Source organism: Calidris pugnax, unplaced genomic scaffold, assembly GCF_001431845.1.
Source record: "Calidris pugnax isolate Ruff unplaced genomic scaffold, ASM143184v1 scaffold269, whole genome shotgun sequence".
NCBI lineage: Eukaryota > Metazoa > Chordata > Aves > Charadriiformes > Scolopacidae > Calidris > Calidris pugnax.
The window spans coordinates 238,175-245,310 of NW_015091347.1; the positions used below are offsets into that span (position 1 = coordinate 238,175).

Sequence of the window (7,136 nt, forward strand, 5' to 3'; positions counted from 1 at the left end):
ACCCCCCCGCAGTCAGCAGGGACACCCCCAACTAGACCAGGTTGCCCAGGGCCTCGTCGAGCCTCTCCTTGAATATCTCCAGGGAAGGGGCCTCAACCACCTCCCTGGGCAACCTGTTCCAGTGCTCCACCACCCTCCCAGTGAAGAACCCTCTCCTCATCTCCAGTCTAAATCTGTTCCCCTCCAGCTTGAAGCCGTTGCCCCTCGTCCTGTCCAGTGGTGGGAAGGTGTTTATGTCCAGTTTGGTGTTAATGTGTCCTTTTGTGGCTTCTGAAATAGAGTTCTGAATCCATGCTGAGTTCAGATCCCAGACCTTACTGCATTTCAATCTGACTTTGCTGTTCTTTGGACCCATCATGTAGTAGATTCGGTGCAGGAGAAGCATCACTCCCACTTGTCCTTTCATCTCTTGGCTGGCTCCTGGATGTTCTGCACATGGGTGGGTTTTCCTGGCAGTAGGACAGAAGAGTCCTTCCCCCCCTTCTTGTGAAAAGTGGGTGACAACTTGATCTGGTTGCAGACTGGCTTCCTTTTCCAGACCATTATTGGTACCGTTGTGTGATATCCACAGTGTTTCATTCTAAAATACTGTGTCTCCCCAGCCAAAGGCTGCCAGAGGGGATTCATTTCTGAATAATCTCCTTTTGCTTCCAATTAATTGTGAAATCTGACTTTAATAGGGTGTGAAATGGAAGTAGAGAGAGGTAACAGCAGATGCCTTTATTTACATGTGTTAATCAACACAGACCCAAACAACAACAACAAGGAATTAAACCACAGCCATTCAGAGAGTTTGAAACACTCCGCATTTGGGTGGGAGCTTTGAAAAATGAGCTATTTTGCAGGTGGGTGAAGGTCAGGAGCCTTTTTATTTTGATTTTTTTTTTAAAAGCAGCAATCATGCCAGAACCCTGACGTTACTGGATGTCAGAAATACTGAGTGTGGCTGTAGAAACCCATCATTACATTGAATTAGCTTTGCTTTGAACAGGAACGTGGAAGAGATTGGCTTTTCCCTTTTTGAGCACAGCCTGTGGTGTAACGACTGACACACAAGTATTTGGGTATCAAAGTGCCTATTTTCCAAATATCTGCTCTTAGATTCACCAGGTTCAATTAACCAGTGACTAATGGTGTTTTCCTTTGGAGACAGACTGGGTTTTTCCTTTTGGCTGCTGGTTCTGCCGTGGAAGGCGTCGCGATTTTAGGGGAATTTATTTGGGAAGCAAAGTCTAGTTTGAAGGCAGAAAGAGGTTTTTTAGTGAATTCAGCTCAGTGGGGCGAGGGGGGAGAACAAATACCTGGTGGTGATTGTGCTGTAGATGGGAGGAAGAGTTTTGTCTCTGGCAAAACACATGATGTCACTTCTGGCGGGTTCTCTCTATTGTTCAACAGAGGGATTTGATTCGGGTTCCTGGGAAACTTCGTGGATTTTGCCCCTGTTGCTTGGGGATTGGCTTTGTTGGAATGAGGAAGATGATTTCTCTGGGAGAGAGTGGGGGCAGGGATTCATCTGGGAAAGAGTCGGGGCAGGTTCATGGAAACTTTTGCATTATCCCTCTGGAGAACCTTCCAATGAGAAATGAAGGTCCTGGATTGCGAGGCTTGTCGGAAAGTACATTGACACCTCCCTGTGCATCAAGATTGTGCCTGGGACAACAGGGGGGACATTTCTCTGGCTGTAGGTGTGCTGTAAAAGGAAGAAAAGTCATTTTCTTAGAAGAACTGTTTCTTCTGGCAGTGAGACGTGTTAACCCTTCTCTGAAAGACCTCTTATAAACCAGACATTGATGCAGGCTGCCTTTAAGAGTAAGAGCAGGTTCCCCAGCTTCCTCTAGAGATGTGTAGAAACCAAAGATGTGCTTGAGTTTGTTTCAGCATCTCCATTAAAACCACAGGATGTGAAATGCTGCTGCTGCTTCATAGAATCATAGAATGGTCTAGGTTGGAGGAGACCCTTGGGATCATCGAGTCCAACCATCTCCCCTACTCTACAAAGTCCTCCCCTACACCATGTCCCTCAGCACTGCATCTAAACAGCCCTTAGAAACCAGAAAATTATTTCCAAGTTTGAAACTCAACCAGGTTTCTTATCTCCGTGAGCAAACGGGAGCTGAATGTTGTTGGTGAGGGTGCGAGCGCTGATTTAATTTAATAAAGTCACTTTACAGGCAAAATTGTAGCTGGTTAAAATCTGATTTGTCAGTTGAGAGAATAAGAACTTTTTTTGGTTGTGTCCTGACGTTTCTTTTCCCTCTTAGAAGAATATTGGCTTTGGTTAAAATCTGATTTGTCGGTTGAGAGAATAAGAACTTTTTTTGGTGTGTCCTGATGTTTCTTTTCCCTCTTAGAAGAATATTGGCTATCTGGTAGGATTAATGTGAGCAAGTAGTGCAACTAGTTTAAATTTATGATCGGGTGCCCAGAGCACATCACTCAGGAGCATCCAGGTGGGGCTTGAAGATCTCCAGAGAAGGGGACTCCACACCCTGTCCCAGGGCTCTCAAAGGAAAGAAGTTCCTCCTCATGTTCAGATGGAGCTTCCCATGGTCCAACTTGTGCCCGTTGCCCCTCGTCCTGTCCCTGGGAACCACTGAGAAGAGTCTGGTTCCCTCCTCCTTCAACCCACCCTTGAGATCCTTGTCAGCATTGAGAAGGTCTCCCCTCAGCCTTCTCTTCTCCAGGCTGAAGACCCCCAGCTCTCTCAGCCTTTCCTCATCAGGGAGATGCTCCAATCCCTCCATCATCTTTCTGATCATGCCCCATTCTGAAAAGAAATGACAGGACCTTGATATTCTGGACTCAGAGAAGTGCTGTTGTTTAGGAGCAGCACTTCTCTGAATGCTTAAATTAACCATGAACACTTAAATCTGAGCCCAAAGTGGGGGTTGAGGGGAAGGGCTGAGCTCCTTGGTGGTGGCTGTTGGTCCTCAGGTGCCAGGTGCCAAAATCCTGCCGCTCAATAATGACCTGCAAACTCCAAATTTGGGTGATGCCTGTGGATCATTCACCCTCCGGTCGTAGCACGGACCCCTCTGAGCGTTTCGGCTTTTAACCGACGGGGGGGAAGATTTTGCCAGCAAACTTTTCATCCTTGAAATACCTGTTTTCTTTGGGGAATAGGTGCAGTGAACAGAGCCCCCTTGTACCTGGGCACCGGGGCACACATCCTGCATTCATCTCCACACAGCACCTGGGGCTGGAGGGGGATTTTAGGGACCTTTAGCTCCGAGGGGAATTTTAGGGACCTTTAGCTCGGAGGGGAATTTTAGGGACCTTTAGCTCGGAGGGGTTTGATACCAGTGGAAAAGAAAGAGGGATGAGGAATCGACTTGCCTTAACCCAGGCTGGCTTTCAGGCGTGTGATGGCAGTTTGCTGTCATGTGTTTGGTTTTTTTGGTGTTTTTTTTTATTTTTTTTTCTCCCTTTTTTGAGCTGGAGCAGCCGAGTCGTGCCGCCGCCGCGCCTGAGCACAATCCCTGCATTGCATTCCCCTCCCTCCCTCCTTCCCTCCCTCTTTCCCTCCCTCCCTCCTTTCCCTGTTTCTCTTGGCTCTTGGTAAACTCCCCGGCTTGTCTTGTGGGACTTTTCCAAATGAGAGAGCGGGCGAGAGAGAAAGGAACACGGCGGATTTCTCTCCGGCTCAAATTGAGCATGAAATGGGCAGCGTGGAAGCGGCGAGCGGGGCTCCGGAGGCAGAGCCTGGATGCTATTCATAGGCACCTCCATCCCAAAAAGCAGCAGCAGGAAGAAGGGAGAGCGAGCAGAGGGAACGTGAGGAGTGATTGGATTTGATTTTTTTTGCAACCTTGGGGAATTTTGGGCGTTTGGGAGCTGATGCCTGGAAGGTTTTTTTCAATTAGCTGCTGGGAAGCTCCGGAGGGACCTGGAAGCGTTAGGCCTTGGCTAAAGGGATCCTCTTCCATGGAAAGAATAGATCATTGGAGCAGGGGTAAGTAGCACACAGCCTTCCAGAGATCATCCGTGCTTGGGATCATCAGATCCTTTTTGTTGATGCCAGAATGAGAAGGGGAAAATAAAAGCAGCTGGAGGAATGCTTTAAGGATGGCACCAAACGTGCAGCTGAAGGATGCACCAGATCCCCCTTCCCCAGGCAGGGTTTTTCTTTGCAGAACGATGGCTTTAAAGGGGCAGTTTATTGCTTTTCTGCATAGACTGGTTTACCTTAAAGATTTTAGTGCAGACCCTGGCTCTCCCTCCAGAGATTAACCCCTGGAAGTCAGTCTGAAGGGCATCTTACTGGGGCATAAGGGATTAACTGGGAGCAGGGTCGGGGAGCAACCCCAGTGGTGGGTTCCTGCCACCGTGGCTCTTCAGATACACGTTTCTAAACTGCTGCATCTTCCACTAATGGGAGAAACGAGTAGAAAAAAGGCATTTATTACATTTTGTGGTGCTAGACATGTTCCAAACTGTTGCTAATAATGCCTAGAACAGTTCCTTTCTGATTGGGGTTAGGTTTAGCAAAGATTTCTTTTCAAAATGAGAAGATTTTATACTTTATTTCCTTTTCGTTGAGCTTTTAAAAAAATCTTGATCTTCTTTAAAAATAATCCTTGGAATATAAATGAATATCTGTCGATAAAGAGAATGCATATTGGCTCTGGACTTTCATCTGGATAATTCTTTAAGACTTAAATTTGTCATCAGGGTTAGGTTTAGCAAAGGTTTCTTTTTAAAATGAGAAGATTTTTATAATTTATTTCCTTTGCGTTGAGCTTTTTAAAAAATCTTGATCTTCTTTAAAAATAATCCTTGGACTATAAATGAATATCTGTCGATAAAGAGAATGCATATTGGCTCTGGACTTTCATCTGGATAATTCTTTAAGACTTAATTATGTGTTTCTTTTTGATGCTGGTACGTGGACGTATGTGAAACGTAGATTTGGATTAATCTTTAATCAAGTGCAGGGATGTGTGATACTCATCTGAGATGCCACAGGAACCAGAGAAGAATATACAGCAGATATAAATTTTACAAGATGACATGCATTTATTTCATTCATAGCCAGTAAATTATTAAGTGGACAAAAATCAGCATCTTGGGCTTTCTAGGAATGACTTTGTCCACGTGCTGCCTCTGAAATCCCTGCCGCGGGCAGCTCCTGTTCCACACTCCGGGTAAGCAGGGCAAATCAGTGCAAAGCACCCACGAGACCCCCCCAAAATCCCCATGGGATGCACCACAGATCCTTTGGGAGTCGTGAGTCACTTGCAGGAGGTGTGTAAGGTCTGTCTTTGTGCTGGCTCAGCTCCCTCAGCTTTTGTCTTGAGGAGTTGGACTTCAACCGCTTCCTCTTTCCTGCGGCTCTTTGCTCCTTGCTTTTCACTGAGCCTTTTATCCCTTGCACCCGGATTTGCATATGGAAATAAAGGGAATCTCTTTACATAGGGGGTTTTTTTCCCCCCTCTCTTAGTTGTCATTGGAGTTTTTGGTGAGCAGGGACACACTACTCGCATCACTCAAAAACCTAGATTTGCATATGGAAATAAAGGAAATCTCTTTACATAGGAGGTTTTTTTTCCCCCCTCTGTTAGTTGTCATTGGAGTTTTTGGTGAGTGGGGACACACTACTCGCATCACTCAAAAACCTGAGCTTAATATTTGCCGTTAAGTTGAAGAAACTGAGAGCTTGTTTGTCTTTTATTTCTGGGTTTGGCAGCGCAGTCGGGGTAAGGAGGACTGTTTGCACTCTCTGCTTTCAAAATACAGCACAGTTTGCGTGGCAGTGCAGCAGCTGTGAGATTTGAATTAATTATTTGGAATCTGTTTGTTTGACTCGTGGCTTCTTTTTTGTTTTTTCTTACCCTGATTCCTTACAACACACTTCTGTGCGTAGCTGTGGTTTCTGTTTGGCTTTTTCTTTTTTTTTTTATTTAATCTTTCACATTTTAGAAGCTCTGAATTCATAGGGAACAACTCGATGTGCCCTGGAGATCTAGGGGAGAGACTCCTTCCAAGTTCTGTGCAGTTTAAGAGTCAACTCTCTGGGGTTTGACACAGAACAAGAAGTTCCAAATCCTCTGCCTGGCCCAGAAACGTTGTTTGGGTGATGTGCTCTAAAAGGCACTTTTCTTAAAAACACTCAAATATGTGTTCAAACTCTTTTCTATCAAAAATATCTCAAACCCTCTGCTTGGTTTGTTGTTCCTGGAGGTACCTGCTCCTGGAACTGCTGCAGTGATTGGGATGCTGTTTCCTCAGCGGTGTGGTATTAATCTATAACACGTCCTTGCAGTTGCTTTTATTAAGGAAATGTTTCATTTATGCCATATTGTTTTCTGGAAAATGATTTTGAAAAGGTAACTTGTGTAATTCAAGGTTATTTTCGTTTCCTTTGGCCCACACTCCACGTGCTGCTTTGGTTCCTTCGCGTGGGGACACAGGCGATGTGACCCGTGCTCTGCCCTGCTGGGGTCGGGGTGTCAGTGCTTCATGTTTTGGGAAAAATACTGAGGCTTTGGGGCAAGACATGGCACATCTTCCTCTGCCTGTCCCCGTGGAATGCCCTGTTTGCTCCGAACAAGAAAACAAGCATTTAATTAACACCGCCCCATAATAGAGGCTCTGTATTTACTGGAACCAGATGCGGCCGTGGCTCTGGGGCTGGGCTGACCCTACAAGCTCTCTTTGATTTCCAGCACAGGTGTGCCACATAAACTGCTTTTTTCCTTTGTGTCCCCCACGGCATTCTCCTGGAGAAACTAGTGAATCATGGCATAGACAAGTGTACCCTCCGCTGGATAACAAACTGGCTGGATGGCCGTACCCAGAGAGTTGTGATTCATGGAGCTAGATCTGGTTGGTGGCCGGTCACCAGTGGTGTCCCTCAGGGCTCAGTTCTGGGGCCAGTCTTGTTCAATATCTTTATTGATGATCCGGACAAGGGGATCGAATGCACCCTCAGTAAATTTGCAGATGACACCAAACTAGGTGGGAGTGTTGATCTGCTTGAGGGTCGGAAGGCTCTACAGAGGGATCTGGACAGACTGGATCAATTGGCCAAGGACAATGGGATGAGGTTCAATAAGGCCAAGTGCCGGGTCCTGCATTTTTGGTCACAACAACCCCAGGCAACGCTACAGACTTGGGGCAGAGTGGCTGGAGCTGCC

The 7,136-nt window shown here is 46.3% G+C and overlaps 1 protein-coding gene across 5 annotated transcripts in view; it reads left to right on the forward strand.

The window, feature by feature from the left end:
* The window catches only part of ARHGAP32 (Rho GTPase activating protein 32), a 329,747-nt gene that overhangs the window by 175,267 nt on the left and 147,344 nt on the right, over positions 1–7,136 (forward strand). The window contains exon 1 of one of the 5 annotated variants that reach the window (XM_014961085.1): positions 3,827–3,952. The exons of the other annotated variants lie outside the window; for them this stretch is intronic. The gene's annotated coding sequence lies outside the window, so the exon portion shown is untranslated. Of the gene's footprint in view, positions 1–3,826; positions 3,953–7,136 lie in introns of those variants that run through there. 5 annotated transcript variants of the gene reach the window in all.